General features: G+C 40.2%; 1 long non-coding RNA gene across 1 annotated transcript; it reads left to right on the forward strand.

The window, feature by feature from the left end:
- Nucleotides 1-1,308: 1,308 nt before the first annotated feature.
- On the forward strand, nucleotides 1,309-16,630 carry LOC129619661 (uncharacterized). Its single transcript, XR_008698023.1, has 3 exons — nucleotides 1,309-1,439; nucleotides 7,233-7,355; nucleotides 16,508-16,630. It is a non-coding gene; the product is annotated as an uncharacterized LOC129619661 (long non-coding RNA).
- Nucleotides 16,631-16,833: the final 203 nt, after the last annotated feature.

Below are 16,833 nucleotides of genomic sequence, written 5' to 3' on the forward strand. Positions count from 1 at the left end.
CCGTGGTGTCCTGCATTGCAGGCAGATTCTTTACCAGCTGAGCTACCAGGGAAGCTCTTCTTGGATGCAGCACCTCTTATTTCATTCTTCTGACCTTACACTCATCTCCCTTCTCCTGTTTTCTTTGTCCTTGGGGCTTATACTTTTTAAAAACATTTTCTTCATTATCATGGTAATGAAAGAGAGGTGAAAAACCTGTTTGTTGTTCAATAAGCTGTTAACTCATACCATTCTTTTTTTTTTTTGGCAAAACTTTTCAGGGGAAATTTTACCTGAGAATGAAAAGAATGGTCAGCTCTGAAGTAGACTGGGTTCTCAGCCAAGTTAATGATTTGCTGATCTTTCCTTATGCCGATTGTTTTTACTGTTAAAGTGGTCATGGAAAGTGGTAAGAAGTGGCAGGATACGGAAAGGCCCACGTTTATTAAATGCCACTTTTGTGCCAAGAGAACAGCATGATACCTCCTCAGGCTTCAGGTGAAAATTACTGAAATTAAACTAATGCTTCCCCGTCTTGGGTGATTGTTCCTGCAAAGTATCAATTCTCATAACTCTCTTTGATGTAGGTGAAAATTAAATAAGGAAATGTCTGCTGAGGCCCAGAACCTCAGTCCATGCCTCCAGGACAGGCTTCTCACATGCCATTGTCATTGATCTGTTTACGCCTTTAACCCCCCCAGCCTCCAGCAGGAAGAAATCCTGCCTTAGTTATCACCACGCACAGAGCAGCCCAATGAATAATTATACGATATTCATGGCACTCCTGCTATAGGAGCAATTTAAACAGAAGAAAATAAGTTGGTAAATGTAACGTGGTCTTAGAACTTCTTATCAGCTGTGACGAACACTAAAAGCTGTATGTTCACAGATCACTATCTAGTGGCCCTAGTTTTACTCTTGAGAAATCCGCTGATACATGCTGTTTCATTGCAGGGACCAGAGATCTACTCACATTAATTTATGCAAAGCGGAATTTGTACTAAGGAATCTAATTGCAGGAGAACTCTAGGACTTAGAAGAATTAGAAAATTACACACATTTTAAAATAATTCCCCTCCTTTCTCTCTATCTTTCCCTAGAGACTTTGGGTATTTCCTCTCTGCCACTTGCCAGCTTCATTTTTTTTTTCTCTTTGTTGACTTCCTCAATTCACTCAGCACCTTATGCTTGGCTACCTTAAAATGGCAGCCTCTACCTGGCTTTCTAGCTTGGTTTCACATAATTATTGCACTTGATATTTGCTCATTTTAATTCCAGGTTCCCAGGAGTAGAAATAATTGGGCCAACTGGGGTCAGGTCTGGTCCGCAGTGGGGCCGGGTGTGCCGTGCCCGGCATACGGAGGCCGGGGCAAGATGGCGTCTCCAGGAGCGTGTGCTTGACTAGTCCCTCTCGCTCTGAGGGAGATGATTGTTATTGTTGTCCTTGTTCCTGTTTCTTCGTAAGTATTTTATCCAGAACTTGGTGAATAAGGGTTAGGTGAAAGGTGAATGACAAGTTTTCCTTTAGAGGGGAGCCTGAGGGGTGGGGATGGGGGTGGGGGTTCTTTCAAGCCCTATCTGGTGCTGCTTAGTGAGTGAAAGTCGCTCAGTCATGTCCGACTCTTTGCGACCCCATGGACTATACAGTCCAAGGAATTCTCCAGGCCAGAATACTGGAGTGGGTAGCCTTTCCCTTCTCCAGGGGATCTTCCCAACCCAGGGATCGAACCCACGTCTCCCGTGTTGCAGGCAGATTCTTTACCAGCTGAGCCACCAGGGAAGCCCCCGGTGCTGCTTATACTGTGGTCAAATAGGAGCACACACCGCACAAGAAACCGTGCTCGTTCTCTGCTTCAGCTAGATTTCTGAAAGGGTCATTCAGCCTCTAGCAGCTAATAAGGAATTGGCAACTAAATTTTGGGAAAATGGAGCCTCTGTTACACCAAGCTTTGGGAGTCTCACACGGACAGAGGGATTAGCAAGTTTCCGACTCTGTGACTCTCTAAATGCCATCTTGGCGCACAGAGGTCACATGTTGTAGATATTTTTAGAAAATTTGAACCATTCTAAAATTGAAATTAATTTTACAATGTTGCATTGGTTTTCAGGTGTACAGCAAAGTGATTCCATTTTTTAATATATATGCATATTCTTTTTCAGATTCTTTTCCATTAGAGATTATTAAAAGCTATTGAGTAGAGTTCCCTGTGCTTTACAGTCCTTGTTGTTTATCTCTTTTATATAAATGTACAAATTGATCCCAAACTTCCAATTGAACCCTCCCCTACCATCCCCTTTGGTTAACTATAAGTTTGTTTTCTGTGTCTGTGAGTCAACTTCTATTTTTTAAATAATTTCATTTATGTCATTTTTAAAGATCTTACATATAAGTGATATTTGTCTTTGACTTACTTCACTTACTATGATAATCTCTAGGTCCATCTATGTTGCTGTAAATGACATTTCATTCTTTTTATGACTGAGTAATAGTCTATTGTGTATAAAAATAAACCACATCATCTTTATCCATTCATCTGTCAATGGACATTGAGGTTGCTTTCATGTCTTGATTATGGTAAATAGTGCTGCTGTGAACATTGTGTGCATGTTTCTTTTTAAATTAGTTTTCTCTGTGTGTATACCCAAAAGTCGGAGAAGGCAATGGGACCCCACTCCAGTACTCTTGCCTGGAAAATCCCATGGATGGAGGAGGCTGGTAGGTTGCAGTCCATGGGGTCGCTAAGAGTCAGATGTGACTGAGCGACTTCACTTTCACTTTTCACTTTCATACATTGGAGAAGGAAATGGCAACCCACTCCAGTGTTCTTGCCTGGAGAATCCCAGGGATGGGGGAGCCTGGTGGGCTGCCATCTATGGGGTTGCACAGAGTTGGACACGACTGAAGTGACTTAGCAGCAGCAGCAGCATACCCAAAAGTGAGATTGCTGCATGATATGACAACTTTATTTTTAGTTTTTAAAAGAGACTCCATATTGTTCTCCATAGTGGCCACACCAATTTACATTTTCACTGACAATATAGGGGGGTTCTGTTTTATCCAACCCTCTCCATAATTTATTATTGTGGACTTTTTGATGATGGCCTTTCTGAGTGGTGTGAGGTGCATACACTATAGATTGGAAAAGGGACTAGAATAGGAGGTAGATTCTGAGAGAGTCAGGCACCTGGCATGTTGGCGAGCTGGAGAGCTGGTCCAAGGAGGAAAGGTCACCTTTTGTAAAGAAACAGTGGTCCTGAATATTGCATAATTAAGACAATGTACAATGTGAAGAATATAGTCATTAGCTATGTAATATCTTTGTGTGGTGACATATAAAAAAAGTGTTTATTTATTTCAGTTCAGTCCAGTCGCTCAGTCATGTCCGACTCTTTGCAACTCCATGAACTGCAGCATGCCAGGCCTCCCTGTCCATCACCAACTCCCGGAGTTTACTCAAACCCATGTCCATTGAGTCGGTGATGCCATCCAACCATCTCATCCTCTGTCATCCCCTTCTTCTCCTGCCCTCAATCTTTTCCAGCATCAGGGTCTTTTCCAATGAGTCAGCTCTTCGCATCAGGTGGCCAAAGTGTTGGAGTTTCAGCTTCAATATCAGTCCTTCCAATGAACACCCAGGACTGATCTCCTTTAGGATAGACTGGTTGGATCTCCTTGCAATCCAAGGGACTCTCAAGAGTCTTCTCCAACACCACAGTTCAAAAGCATCAATTCTTTGGCACTCAGCTTTCTTCACGGTCCAACTCTCACATCCATACATGACCAGTGGAAAAACCATAGCTTTGACTAGATGGACCTTTGTTGGCAAATTAATGTCTCTGCTTTTGAATATGCTCTCTAGGTTGGTCATAACTTTTCTTCCAAGGAGTAAGCGTCTTTTAATTTCATGGCTGCAGTCACCATCTGCATTGATTTTGGAGCCCAGAAAAATAAAGTCAGCCACTGTTTTCACTGTTTCCCCATCTATTTGCCATGAAGTGATGGGACCAGATGCCATGATCTTAGTTTTCTGAATGTTGAGCTTTAAGCCAAGTTTTTCACTCTCCTCTTTCACTTTCATCAAGAGGTTCTTTAGGTCTTCTTCACTTTCTGCCATAAGGCTGGTGTCATCTGCAAATCTGAGGTTATTGATGTTTCTCCCGGCAATCTTGATTCCAGCTTGTGCTTCTTCCAGCCCAGCGTTTCTCATGATGTACTCTGCATAGAAGTTAAGTAAGCAGGGTGACAATATATAGCTTTGATGTACTCCTTTTCCTATTTGGAACCAGTCTGTTATTCCATGTCCAGTTCTAACTGTTGCTTCCTGACCTGCATACAGATTTCTCAAGAGGCAGGTCAGATAGTCTGGTATGCCCATCTCTTTCAGAATTTTCCACAGTTTATTGTGATCCACACAGTCAAAGGCTTTGGCATAGTCAAACCAAAGCCTTTGGTTATTTATTTACTGTATCATCACTTAGATTTTACTCTGTGTGCTAGGATGTCTCTGAAAAATGATGATTAATGGCAAGGATAGGCATGACTGAAACAGGAAGCCTGCCTGGGCTCTGAAGCAGCACTAGGAAACTGACACTCTATTTCTTCTTTGTGGTGGTCAGCTTAATTCTTCCTTTCATGCTCTCTTATTTCCTCTCTTACCTTCAGTGCTTCAGATCAGGGGAACCTGATTTCATTTTGATTCAAACTGAAATCTTGAGCCCCCCATTCCTCAGTTTCCTATAGCCAGGATTGGAGTGCTTTTACAGAAGGTACATCAGTGCTTTCCTCCAAAAGGAGTCATGAGAGGTCAGGGTAAGTGATAGGCGTGATAGTGCTCAGTGAGTTCCCTGTGTAATCAACAGTTGATATCATTGATTTTTCAGTCCTTCAACCAGCCAGTAAGCCTCCCACAGTCCCTATCCTGGGGCTGGAATAGCACAGGGTTGCTATTGTAAATTCTCTGGGGATAAGGACAATGGAAGACTGTCATCAGTTCAGTTCAGTTGCTCAGTCGTGTCCGACTCTTTGCGACCCCATGAATCGCAGCACGCTAGGCCTCCCTGCCCATCACCAGCTGAAGCTGAAAGTCCAGTACTTTGGCCACCTCATGCGAAGAATTGACTCATTGGAAAAGACACTGATGCTGGGAGGGATTGGGGGCAGGAGGAGAAGGGGACGACAGAGGATGAGATGGCTGGATGGCATCACTGACTCGATGGACGTGAGTCTCAGTGAACTCCGGGAGATGGTGGTGGACAGGGAGGCCTGGCATGCTGCGATTCATGGGGTCGCAAAGAGTCGGACAAGATTCCAGGGTTCCATCCCCGAGTGGGGAAGATCCCCTGAAGGAGGGCATGGCAACCCATTTCAGTATTCTTGCCTGGAGAATCCCATGGACAGAGGAATCTGGCAGGCTGCAGTCAATGGGGTCGCAAAGAGTTGGACACAACTGAAGTGACTTAGCATGAACGTACAGTGGGAGAGAGTAGGTAGATAGGATCACGGGCAAAACTTGATGTGAAAATAAGGAGATCAAGTTGGCCTCACAGTGTTAAATGACACTTTTCTCAAAAAAAAAAAAAAAAAAAAAGCCTGAAACTTTCCAAAACTGCAGTCTGCTTTAATTTTAAACATAATAAATGTTGTTAACTTTCTCACTTGAAACGAAAGTTGCATTAACCAAAGACGTGCCTTTAGATGTAAGTTTAAATAAAGCACCTCTAAAGAAGAGTACAATTCTATGTAATTTTACATAATTAACTGTAGCTATTTTGTCATACTACAATTTTCCGCTTTGCTCCTTGTGTCTACAATTTTGATGTTCGTCATGGATTTGGATGGTTTATTTCAGTGCAAGCTTACCCACATTTGTAGGGTGCAGATGGTAATTACTCTCTACCCAAAACCAGACAAGATGCCCCAAGTTTTCAGTTTGATGACACTTGGAAAATTTTTAGCAAAGAAAATAATGACTGCTCTTCAAATCTGAGCACAAACATGAAGGCAAACGTTGTTTCAAAAGGTTACTTTTATTTCAGCCTCTATTCTGCCTTTCCCACTTCTCTGGCTTTTCACTGGTGAGACATGATTGAGCATATTGACATGAGCCTTTCTCAAAAGGCTGAGACTACTATACCATGTCAAGGGCTAATATGGTTTTGATTACCAGAAATTATGTTTTCAAGAGCCTATCTTTGGGAAACATTTATTTTCTTGTCTCTTCAAATAAAAGATCATGCAGAATGTGAAATTCTGAAGTCTTCAGAGTCTTGGATGCAATTTTTTTCTCATTTTCTTTCCATCACACATGAAAATTAATATTTTGAATTTTCTATGCTTTGGGTGTAGAGTATTCCTTGTGAACTAATCTCCTTGAAGTTAGAAAAGCTGACCTCATTCTCTAAGCATTGTTGTACAAACTGTATTATTGCAAGCCTAGCATAGGGCTGTGGCCAAGGAGATTGCAAAAGAAATGTAGGATCAAGTCCATGCCTTCCAGAACATATAATCCAGAGTAGCAGAAGGAGTACAACATTCTCTTATTAAAGTTTTCTTTTAAGAAGACTGTGTGTGTGTGTGTGTGTGTGTGTGTGTGTGTATAACCACTTTGATGTACACCTAAAACTAATACAACATTGTAAACAACCTATACTTCAATGAAATTTTTTAAAAGTTCCATCTGAAAATAAAGAAAAAATCGGATAAAATTTAATTAAGTAAAAATTGTTTCCTTCTAAAATAAATAAACGACTTTCTAAAACTCTGAGGAGGTCTGTAAGGTAAGGGAGTTAGAGAAGTCAAGGTTCGGAAAAGGAAGGAGACCGGCACTATACAGGAACAGATCACCTTCAATGAGGTGAGAGGGGGCAGCAGTCATATTAGTGGGCTGCTGCGCTAAGTCAAGAAGAGAGTAGGTATATAAAGAAAACATATATATGCAGAGATGCATCATTTTGAGGGGGTCTATTTTTCCTCATGATTATTTTTGATTAGAAGCTTTCAACAACTGAGGTAAGGAATTCCTGAGACCAGCCGGAAACTGGGATCGGCTGAGAGCTTGAATGTTATCAATCTTAATGTCCATTTCTTTCTTCAGGGGAGAAAGTTCTTTATTCTATATAGAATGGTGGGGAGGACCTGGAGGGGAGTTTTAACTCCAGGCTGTTTTGAGCTGTGTAGCTTTCCTTCGAGGTCTACATAAAAATACTGAGATGAAGAGTACAAAGAGTATGTTAATATGGCAAAAATTTTGTAGGTGGCTGACATTTGGGGCACCCTGTGCTTGATAGATATGACTTCACAGAGAGCACTGGAGCTACTTTCGGGAACGCCAGCATGGCTGTTAGTTCTACCATTGACACACATCGGAGGTAGTCAGGTGAGAGTTGCAAGGAATTCATGAATACACCCAACCTTCCTTATGATGTTTGGAATGACTAAAAGCTGTACAACAGTGATGTTATGCACCTTTTAAAATCTGAATGTGTATGAGTCATGTGCACTTGGATTTAGAAAGTGTTTATCACTGGCATATTCTTTTTTTTTGCTGTGAACTCAAACATGCAATGACCCGAACCTGAACCTAACAGGTCCAACTGAGGAAAGAAAGAACAGCTGGCTAGTATCCCCAAGACACACCTCAACTAACCAGGGATCTGAATAGACTGCTGGCTTGCAAAGATGCACAGATAATTGAACTGGGCATTACTGTTGGGTCTGAAATGGGTATTTGATGGATAGGGGGACAAAGGAGCTCCAGATCCTGTGTATCTTGATGTGGGGTGGGGAGGTCCTGAGGCATGAAGTGGTGGAAGCAGGACATTTCTTCTCTCTGATAGTTCAAACTAATCTTCAGATGAGTATTATTCTACAAGAAGTAGAATCTCTGTGTTTCAAAAGTAAGTAGAACCTCTTTTCCTTCCCCCTTTTCCCCCCTCAAGCCTCTTTGTTACAGCCACTGACACCACAATAGGTAAAGCCCATCATTTGTCAGGAGCCTCAAACTCGGTGCCTTTAACTGAGATTAAAACCCAAACTTGTTCACGCTGTGAAAACAGATGTGATAACAGGACCAAGAGTTGGCAATACAGAGAAAGATAGATTGGTTCCTACAGTGGCTTTCCCTGTATAATCAGTGAACTTGTTGAAAGCAAAGTTAGGGCCAGGAATTTGTTCTGAATGGGAAGCTATAATACGACCCCCTTGGAAATATTTGAAAAGCAAATGATCTCGCTGCAACTTGTGTTTGTCCTTCAGGTGTAATCATTCAAAGATGCCTTGTGGTATGTGCAGTTTGTGTTTTTATTAGTACAGAGTGTGTTTCAGTTTTCTGCAAGCCGATTTCGGTCTGGAGGCCAATGCCATAAACTTGAACCTGGAATAACCAAAGCAGGAATTTCCCTGTTGTTTGGCCTTGAGGTCTACTCATTAGCTGTTAATGAGGTAGAAGTTGTAGGGCCAAGTCCCCTGTGGGCTGCTTGGCTTTATGTTGAAGGAAGCATCTTTCAAAGGCACAGATTGAATTCCCATCTCTAGGCAAAAATCAGGCCGTTTCCTATTGTGGGATAAAATTTGCTCCTGAGGAAGACTATGGATGTTGAGTTTATTGTAGCCAATACCTACCATTGGACTGCTGCTGCTGCTGCTAAGTTGCTTCAGTTGTGTCTGACTCTGTGCAACCCCGTAGACGGCAGCCCACCAGGCCCCTCTGTCCCTGAGATTCTCCAGGCAAGAATACTGGAGTGGGTTGCCATTTCCTTCTCCACCAGTGGGCTAAAAGTACCAAATATGGTCTGCTGTTTAGAACAGCCCTGGTGTCTGTCCATAGGCATAGACAGCAGCATTTCCCTTTCATGGTGAAAGGAACATCTAGCAAACAGAAAGGAATTGACCAAGCTACCTATGTATGAAAGTCCAATTTTCATTTATAAACCAATGTCCTATTCACCTAAAAGTGATATTTTGTTCCATGTAGAATTTTTTTTACACGATATTTTTGTTGTAGCCACATGTTCTGGGAAACAAACTTACTCAGAAGGACAATGCAGATAGTGGAGGGCAGTTTATTACATCAGTGGGCCCAAGGCAGAGTCTCCTCTTAGCCAAGGACCCACACCAGTTTTTGTGAAAACCATATATACCCAAAGTGTACGTGCCCAAAGCCACCTCCCCAAATTCTCTGAAACTAGTCTGGACAAAGGAAAAGAAAGATACAATCAAAGTTAACCCGTGATTCATATGCCTTAAGCCTCGGTAGTTAACAGTGGACAATTATCAATAGGCCTGTGGTCATACCCCAATAAGCATAATAGAATTTATGATCCTATTTGATTACACAGATTATTAGGGTATTCTTCAGGCGACAGAGAGTCTAGGTACAAGCCCTGGGGCTTTCCATCCGGGGGTCTGGTTTTCCAGTTGGTATGTTGTTTCCATAGATACTGGGCATATAGCTCAAAGTCCACAGTGCAGCCCAAGATGGAGTCCTGCTTTCAAGATGGAGCCTGTTCTGTCTGTTTCCTCCTTCATTTTCAGTGATGTTCTTGGCTTTCAAATATCTTATTACAATACTCTCCCATTTCCCATTTCATAATATATTAGTTCTAAATCTATAGATTAGAATGGAAATTATTTAAGTCAATTTATCCATCCATCTGTTCATCCATCCAGCTTTTCCCCATCTACCTGTCCATCCAGCCATCCATTCATCCAGCCATCCATTTCAGTCTTCTACCTATCCATCGATCTAGATTTCCAGTATACTTCTTGAGGGTGTAGTTTATCCTTGCTGCACTCATTTTCTCTTTGCTGACTCCTTAGTGTTTTGAAACTGGCTTCCAATCCAACTACTCTCCCCATGTTGCTCTCTGAGAGATTACCAGATTAGCCTGGTGCCCCATGTCTGTTCTCCATCCCCAGCCCAGAGACAGAAGGGAAGGGAGGTGGACTTCAGAGGTGAACCATTTTCCTTGATCTCTGGCCCTCTGCTGGCAGGAGGGCAGGCATCACAAGTCTTGTCCTACCCACCGCCAGCAAGAGAGCTGTTGCAGGGCTGTATTTGAGTAAATGACCCAAAGCTCACTCTCTTTCTCAAACACATTTCCTTTTCCTTCCGTGACTGATGATAATGATTTCTCTTCAACCTAATGACCGTCTCAAGAGTCAGCTCCAAAATCTGTGGGGCTGAGTGCAAAATGGAAATATGAGTTCCCTTGTCCAGAAAAGAGGAAAAGTACTGTGAAAAATACTAAAAAAGCCTTTTCCTGTCTCATGAAGTTTCTCTCTTCATTTGTGATGGTGTCTTTTAATTTGCTATTTAATGTCATTCTAAATAAAAAAAATTAAAAATAAAAATTTTTACTGTGAATTTTACCATTCGTCTTTATTTTCTATACCAATTTTAAATGTAAATTTAAGAGCATTTCATTTATATGTAGAATCATTGAAATTGCACAGTTAGAATTTTTTAGCTGATACATGCATATTCATTTTTTTCCAGAAGAGTGGAATCATTGGGCAAAACAAACTGCTGTTTTTTTAAAGTCCACTTGTTGATATGCATGCATTCTATTGACACTGTACCATGGGTAAGGAAGGACTGAAAGGCCAAAGAACTGTGGTTTCTTGATCAATCAAGGAACCTGATTGATCCCTTTCCTTCTGTGTTGTTTTCAGTGCCAGCAATTGGCTAATGCAGGGACATAGCACAAGTAAGAAAAGATAGAAGGTTTCATGGTAATTCATGTTTCTCAGAAAGGCGTGGATTTCTTTCAAGCCAGCAAATTCTGGTTTGAACAGAAATCATGGCCTCTTGGGGCTTTCAGCCTTCCTCCATGGCCCTCCTCCTCAGTTGAAGATCACCTGGTACTCACTTTGAGTCTTGCCGAACTCCCTTCTGCACATCTTGGGTACTGGAATTCTGTGTCTGGGGACAGCACGACATGCGACGGGAAGGCGAGGAGGGGTGAACGTGTACAGGGTGTGTATTCCCTCTGCTTACTCACATGCTCCATGAACCCATCCAACTTTCCTTACAAAACAAGTTCAGAGATCAGATTATGAAGAATTTTGAGACTATAGTAGTACAGCCTTTCACTAGACTTGGAGCCCTTGAGAGACCTCAAGTCACAGCCATGAAGCTGGCCCTAGACTCTCTGATTTCTCTCTTTCATCCTGTCCACCTACAAGGGTCATGTGTAATCTGTCATCTCCTCATTTATTTGTTTATTTGGAATATAGTTGCTTTATGTGTTGGTTTCTGCTGTACAGCAAGTGAACCAGTCACACTTTATCACTATATCAATGTATACATATATTGCCTCTTCCTTGGATTTCCTTCCCATTTAGGTCATCATCATCATCTTTTCTTTGTCGATTCTATTCACCCTTAGAGATTCAATGTACACTACTGTCTCTAGTTCCCAGCTTTCCCCTAGGCTCTGAATATTCAAGTGCCAATTCATCCCAACACACAACATGTCTCAAATAAAAGCGACCATGTTCCTCCTAAAACTGTTCCTTCCTGCTTCTGCTACTGAAACCAACATTTTCAGTCCCTTGGTTCTCAGTGTGCACAATGCTGATAATGCAGTGGCTGCTCAATACACACCAGTTTATTGTTTATTTTGAAAATCTGCTCCTAGTTACAAATTTTCAGCATTCAGTCTCAACCACTCAGAAGTTGATCATTCTGGTGGTAGATGACCCATGTCTCTATTTCTATTCTCTTCCACTTTAAAAATTATTCTTATACTGTATCTTCAACACATTGTATAGAAACAATGAATTAATGTAAAATCTAACCATCCATTTGTATTTAGCCCTCACTGAAGTCTTTTAACAGAAAAAGCATTGATATTAATAGTTAAAATGGATACTGGGGCGTGGAGTGGATTTCACTTACATATGCTTACAACTTTGCCTTCCAATCATTCTCAGATAAGCAGTTTCATTTCTTCTTTTCTATTTCCTGATTTATATATATTTGCAGTTTTTAAAAGAATGCCAGTGGGCCTCAAACTTAATCCTTTCAAAGCCACATTGGCTACTGTTTTGTTATTTGTATTCTTTGTTGCATGAATTGTAATTGGATGGATTTTAATTGTGGTGTCTTGATATTTCCAGCGCCTCCCACTTCTGGTTAGGACAGAAATACAATGGCAGTATTTGGAGGTGGTGTTTTTTTGGCACTTCCAGTTCCGACTAAAACCCAGGAAAGGTTCAGCGGTATTAAAAACAACAATAACAACACAAAGACGAGCAGAACTAATAAAGTAAGATGGGGGTTTAGACGATTTCAAACCTTATGCTGGAGTTTGGTTTCTATTTAAGTGAAGTTCAAGTCAGTCTGTTTTTTATAGGACCCTCCAAGCCAATTCCTAGCCATCTTTGCTCTAGGTTTGGCAAGGGGAATGACTGAACTGCCTTCTTGCTTGACTGGGGCTCATCCAGTCATTAACTGCCTGCAACACAGAGGTAGAATTTTTACTTTTTTCAGATGGCCCAGGCGCTGGAAACAATGTGCTACTTGTATAAGAAATCCAAAGACATCCAAAGAAATGCCAAAATAACGTGTGGCTTCCAAAAGTGACCCAGAGAGCTGTTAGGCACAAGAAGTAGGAAGCCAGCTTTGAATCCAGTATCGGCCACTCCATCCAAATATGCGTTCTGGCAAAAATAAAAGTGCTAGTTATTTGTGAAATCTGAAAGTCAGATTTCAAATAAGACTTACTTTTAGGCTGCTCTAAGATAGATTTCATTTATGGTGATCTTCTAATTTGAGGATATCCCAAACTATTCTACACTACTCCTTTAGGCAGTCATAACAATTCTGTGACATTTCATTATGCAACATCAAAGCCAATAAAGCAAGATATTAATCAGTTCAAAAAACTTGATTGAACTTTTTATGCATCTATCACAGGTATAAAAAAGCAGTAAAATGAATAACTCCTACCTTAAAAAAAAGAGAGTCAATCCTTTTGAGGTTTAAAAACATGACAAAGTGAAAGTGTTACTTGCTCTGTTGTTTCCAACTCTTTGTGATGCCATGGACTGTAGCCTGCTAGGCTCCTCTGTCTGTGGAATTCTCCAGGCAAGAATACTGGAGTGGATTGCCATTCCCTTCTCCAGGGGATCTTCCTGAGTCAGGGATCAAACCTGGGTCTCCTGCATTGTGGGAGGATTCTTTACTGTCTGAGCCACCAGGGAGAACCAGTAGATAAATAATTAAAGGATAATACAGTATAGTATATAGTTCTATGTTGTATAAAACACAGAACAATATAGTATTTAAAATGGGGTCAGATGAGGAAGATACCGTCCCTATGGGGAGGAGAAAGTGAAGCTTAAATAGTCTTACTCCTTGCAAAGTTGGTAAAGACCAGAGAAGGCATCTTCAGAGGTCTTGTGAAAAACAAAATACCTAAAGGGTTTTAGACATTGACAGATGCTGCATGATGTTTTGCATTTCTTTAGCTGTAAACGACTAAGACATTTTCAAAGACTGAGCAGTGTGGAATAGGGAAGAGCTGGAATGTGACTCAGATTATAGAGGAATTAAAGATTTTGAAAGTGTAGCTTGTCTTGATAGAGTAAAAAACTGCTTCTCAATGGGAGTGAGGGGCAGAGGGACACAGAATGGTCTATTCAGACTCTTTATTTTTAACTGGATTCCTTTTTAAATATTAAGTTGGAAGAGTCCTTTATATATTCTAGATATAAGTCTACCAGATATATGATTTGCAAAGCAGATTTCTCCCGCTCTGTGGATTATCTTTTCACTTTGTGTGTGTGTGTGTGTGTGTGTGTGTGTGTGTGTGTGTGATGTTCTTTGAAGCATAAACGTTTTATGTTTTCAAGTCCAATTTATCTATTTTTCTCCTGTGTTACTCATGCTTTTGGTATCATAACCAAAAGTCACTTGAAACCCAAAGCCATTAAAGATTTACTCCCATGTTTTTTTTTTTCCCTAAGAACTGTAGTTTTATTTCTTACTTTTAAGCCTTTTATCAATTTTGAGTTGATTTTTGTATATGGTGCGAGGAGGAGTTTCACGTCATTCTTTTGCATGTAGTTTTTTCATTTGTTGCAGTGCAATTTGTTGAGGAAATTATTCTTTCATCATTGGATGGCCCCAACACCACTGTCAAAAGACCAGTTGACCATAGATGTATGGGTTTATTTCTGGACACAGTTCCATCCCATCTGTCTTTCTGTCTGTCCTTATGCCAGGACCACACTGTTTTGATTACTCATGTAGTAAGTTTTGAAATGGAGAAGTGTGATTCCTCTTACTTTTTTTTTTCCACCCCCAGGATTGTTTTGTCTATTTCAAGTCACTTACAATACATGTGAATTTTGAAATCTGTCCATTTCTACAAAGAAGTCTGCTGGGATTCTTGATAAGGATTGTAGATTAGTTTTTTGAAGGATTATTGTTATCTTTTTTATTTCTTTGTTGCCATCTTAACAACATTAAATCTTTAGATCCATGAACATGGATGTTTTCCCATTTATTTAGATCTTTAATATTTTACAGTGCTTTATAGTTTCAGAGTATATGCTTTATACTTCATTTGATAACTTTGATTCCCATTTTATTCTTTTTGATGCTATTGTGAATAATATTGTTTTCTTAATTTTATTTTTGGACTGTTTTTTAAAACATTCTGATTTTATACTTGAATATAACTTGTTTACAACATTGTATTAATTTCAGGTGCACAGCAAAGTGATTCTGGACTGTTTATTGTGTAGAAGTACAACTGATTTTTGTGTATTGATCTTATTGATATAGTCTATAACCTTGCTGAACACACTGATAAATTCTGATAGTTGTTTAGTGGATTCCTTAGGATTTTCAACATACAGGATAATGTCATCTGCTAATAGAGAGTTTTCCATTTTCCTTTTCAGTCTGTATCAGGAAAATATGATTGATATCCTAGTTCTGGACAGTAGGTATACAGTTCAGGAATACAAAATTATTTTTCACACCCCGGCCCCCGCCCCACCCCTGTATCTCTTAGGTGCTTTCTAGTCTCATTTCACCTTATTTGTATGGCCTGTTGTAAAGACGCCTGCATTTGTGACATGCACTGTTATTCTAACATCTCTTTTGAATAAGGAATAACTTCCTACACTGGATAGGCCCTATCTCATCAAGGTCAATGCACCTCTGAGGATAGAACTACCAAATGCTAATTTTTTTCTGTAACCCTGGACCCAGAATTAGGATGATTCCAGGTGTTCAATATATTAGATCCCTTCTTCGTGTTGCAGTTAAATATAGTTCGCCTTTCATTCACAATCTATACAGCCACAAGCAGAGGAAAGGTTTATGCAAGAGGTTTTTTCTCACCATCTGTTACTTTTAGCAGTTACACGGTGTTTGTTATTCATTCTCCCTAGAGTCCATCATATTTAAATATTAAACTCACTTAATGAGGTCAGCAGGTTTCTAACAAGAACATTTTCCTTGATCTTCATTGAGATATATCTTGTGTTTCATGCTTTCAACAGCTTTTATGTCTAAAAACATTCCACTAAATTATGCTTCTGTGGTTATTTTTGATAACCAAATATTTAAAATAAATTCTGCATCACTTCTCTGTTAAAAGACATTTCTTGCCACCAGCTATAAGGTTTATAAGGTTTAGTCTTCATTTTCCTGAGTTGCAAAATGGTGAGCCCTGTAATTCCCATAACATCTATTTTATTAGCAATGGCTATATTCTTAGAAAAGGTGTTTCATATTTTGCATATTCAGTGTAATCCTCTGAGGCTTGAGGAAATTTCTAACACCTGATTAAAAAGGTAAACATATCATATGTTTTCTACATATTTTTTGCTATGTTTTTATTAAATTCAGTCTCTCTCTCTTTAGTCACTAAGTTGTGTCTGACTCTTGCAACCCCATGGACTGTAGCCTGCCAGACTCCTCTATCCATGGGATTCTTCAGGCAAGAATACTGGAGTTGGTTGCCATTTCCTTCTCCAGGGGATCTTCCTGACCCATTAATCGAACCCAAGTCGCCTTCATTGCAGCCAGATTCTTTACCAACTGAGCTTTGAGGGAAGCCCTCATATTCAAATTCAGTCTAGCTTGTGGTAAATTACAACCCACGTAGTAAAAAGCCTATTAATGGTCAATAGATTTCTTATGATAATGATAGTATATTCCAGAAAGAGGAAGCAAATGTTGAAAAAGTTTACCATCATCCTTGATGCATTTTTGACCATCATGAACTCCAGACTAAAAAGTATCTCTTTTGTATTCCTTTCAACCATCAAAACTATTTAATAAGATTTTAAAGATACAAAATTAATTTATAATATTCAGGGTTCTGGAGGTATCAAGACATAAATTGTGGTTTATCAATTTTGGCTTTGATAAAATTGTGTAAGAAAGAAAACTATAAGAAAGCTATTGAAACAGCATTGAGATAACAATTGCTATTTGAAATCCCTTCTCCTCTAGAGAGCCTACGATTCTAATTATATGGGGCCCGGGCTGTCTTGACTTGCCAGGTGGCGCTAGTGGTAAGGAACCTGCCTGCCAGTGTGACACGTGAGAGAGGTGGATTGGATCCCTCGGTCGCAAAGATCCCCTGGAGAAGGAATGGCAACCCACTCCAGTATTCTTGCCTGGAGAATCCCATGGACAGAGGAGCCTGGTGGGCTACAATTTATGGGGTCACAAAGAGAGACGACTGAAGCAACTTAGCATGTATCATGCATGCATGCAGGGGCTATCTTCATTAGATTTGAAATATATATATATTTTTGGTGTTACTAACATCTACTCTATGGATACATTTTACTGAAAATCTCTATATAAAATACTTTCACTTGGC

The sequence above is a fragment of the Bubalus kerabau genome, chromosome 9 (assembly GCF_029407905.1).
Source record: "Bubalus kerabau isolate K-KA32 ecotype Philippines breed swamp buffalo chromosome 9, PCC_UOA_SB_1v2, whole genome shotgun sequence".
Classification (NCBI taxonomy): domain Eukaryota; kingdom Metazoa; phylum Chordata; class Mammalia; order Artiodactyla; family Bovidae; genus Bubalus; species Bubalus kerabau.